Below are 2,773 nucleotides of genomic sequence, written 5' to 3'. Positions count from 1 at the left end.
TCATTCTAGCTTGCCCTATGTGGAAGAGGGCATACAAGACAAAGTATAGTTCTCCCCTGGTCCACGCTGCTTCGGCGGTCCTGGGTAAGATAGTTAATTCTAGCTTGCCCTATGTGGAAGAGAGCATACATGAACCAAGAACGAAGGTTATGATCGAGGAATGATTCGACAACTAACCGATGGTATGAAATGTGAAGAATTCAAGCAAGCACACAATCAAGTCATCACTTGGGCATGCTCGATAGCCAACCCTATGACATTAACCTAGTAGAGCATGCGAAAACCAATATATATGTAAACGATGCCCCTCCCTAGTTCAGCGCTTCAACCAAGTGATGATTTCAGAATGGCTAAATCAAATCGGTTCAAAACATACCATCGGTACCCTATTGAAACACACAAGTCGATATCAAACCTCATGATTGTGTAGTCCTCCACTGGTCCACACTGCTCCGGCGGTCCTGGGTAAGATAGTTCATTCTAGCTTGCCCTATGTGGAAGAGGGCACATTACTCAATACTGTGGTGTTATGAACAAAGTATAGTCCTCCACTGGTCCACGCTGCTTCGGCGGTCCTGGGTAAGATAGTTAGTTCTAGCTTGCCCTATGTGGAAGTGGGCATACAAGACAAAGTATAGTTCTCCCCTGGTCCACGCTGCTTCGGCGGTCCTGGGTAAGATAGTTAATTCTAGCTTGCCCTATGTGGAAGAGAGCATACATGAACCAAGAACGAAGGTTATGATCGAGGAATGATTCGACAACTAACCGATGGTATGAAATGTGAAGAATTCAAGCAAGCACACAATCAAGTCATCACTTGGGCATGCTCGATAGCCAACCTCATGACATTAACCTAGTAGAGCATGCGAAAACCAATATATATGTAAACGATGCCTCCCTAGTTCAGCGCTTCAACCAAGTGATGACTTCAGAATGGCTAAATCAAATCGGTTCAAACCATACCATCGGTATCCTATTGAAACACACAAGTCGATATCAAACCTCATGATTGTGTAGTCCTCCACTGGTCCACGCCGCTTCGGCCGTCCTGGGTAAAATGGAACATTCCAGCTTGCCCTATGTGGAAGAGGGCACATTACTCAATACTGTGGTGTGAAGTATAAAGTTCAGTTCTCCCCTGGTCCACGCTGCTTCGGCGGTCCTGGGTAAGATAGTTCATTCTAGCTTGCCCTATGTGGAAGAGGACACTTCATACTTCGTCTCTAAGCGGCGGCTTGACTCCTCCCTACGGGGAACGGGTTTACGCGCACAGCGGCGGCTTACGCACTATGGCAGTCATGGATGCCTTACGTTTCTATGAAAAGTGTGTTCCTCCCCTGGTCCACGCTGCTTCGGCAGTCCTGGGTAAGATAGTTAGTTCTAGCTTGCCCTATGTGGAAGAGGACACGTAGACTTACTGTGGTGTGAAGTATAAAGTTCAGTTCTCCCCTGGTCCACGCCGCTTCGGCCGTCCTGGGTAAAATGGATTCATCCAGCTTGCCCTATGTGGAATGAGGACACTTTATGCTTCGTCTCTAAGCGGCGGCTTGCTCCTCCCTACGGGGAACGGGTATACGCGCACAGCGGCGGCTTACGTTATGGCAGTCATGGATGCCTTACGTTTCCATGAAAAGTGTGTTCCTCCCCTGGTCCACGCTGCTTCGGCAGTCCTGGGTAAGATAGTTAGTTCTAGCTTGCCCTATGTGGAAGAGGACACGTAGACTTACTGTGGTGTGAAGTATAAGGTTCAGTTCTCCCCTGGTCCACGCCGCTTCGGCCGTCCTGGGTAAAATGGATTCATCCAGCTTGCCCTATGTGGAATGAGGACACTTTATGCTTCGTCTCTAAGCGGCGGCTTGCTCCTCCCTACGGGGAACGGGTATACGCGCACAGCGGCGGCTTACGCAAGTTAGTCACCCTCGGCAGTGGATCACTCGGCTCATGGATCGATGAAGACCGCAGCTAACTGCGCGTCATAATGTGAACTGCAGGACACATGAACATTGATAAGTTGAACGCATATTGCACGTCGTGGGAACCTACCATGATGTACAGATGACTGAGCGCTTATATTTGAGAAATGTATCGCATACATTTAACTACGCCGTGACACCCGTCACGAGACGTGCACCATGATGTTAACTAGGGTCGCGACGACCCGCTAGCATTAAAGAACCCGTGGTTTACAATATACTGGCATTGGAATTCGAAGTATTTAGAGCGTCCGTGTTCCCGCGTGAGGCGGAAGTACGAGGAGAAGGCGTGCTTGTGGTGTCTGTGGTGGTGTTTACTGATGTCTAGCTTCAGCTTATTTATTTATTTAAATAGAAGCGAAGATGTCAAAGTAGCGTCGAAGCAGCAGCGGTAGCACAAATGATTCAAGTATGGAAGTTGACCAAAGGAACACAAACAAACTAGCGTATGGGCAATGGAAGGTATCAGTGAGTTAAACCACACGCGGGCTAACAGCCCGTTAACCGAGTCCAACGGTACATATTGGACATTGAAACAAAGTAGTCGCAAGCCAGATGTGACGATAACAACCGCAAGGTACATAAGCCTCAGTTCATGTGTGACAACCCCCTGAATTTAAGCATATTAATAAGGGGAGGAAAAGAAACCAACCGGGATTCCCTGAGTAGCTGCGAGCGAAACGGGAGAAGCTCAGCACGTAGGGGTGGCGGCCTGTCCGTCTATCCGATTCCGTGTACTGGTGCGTCTCACTATCCGTCATCTTAGCGCTTTTCAAGTCCAACTTGAATGTGGCTCAGAA

At 48.5% G+C, this 2,773-nt stretch overlaps 1 non-coding gene across 1 annotated transcript; it reads left to right on the top strand.

Annotated features, from left to right (window-relative positions):
• Positions 1-1,914: 1,914 nt before the first annotated feature.
• LOC131292374 (5.8S ribosomal RNA) lies at positions 1,915-2,069 on the top strand. Its single transcript, XR_009190023.1, has one exon. It is a non-coding gene; the product is annotated as a 5.8S ribosomal RNA (ribosomal RNA).
• Positions 2,070-2,773: the final 704 nt, after the last annotated feature.

Source organism: Anopheles ziemanni, assembly GCF_943734765.1.
Source record: "Anopheles ziemanni chromosome X unlocalized genomic scaffold, idAnoZiCoDA_A2_x.2 X_unloc_52, whole genome shotgun sequence".
Classification (NCBI taxonomy): Eukaryota; Metazoa; Arthropoda; class Insecta; order Diptera; family Culicidae; genus Anopheles; species Anopheles ziemanni.
This window is presented reverse-complemented; position numbering and strand designations above follow the sequence as displayed.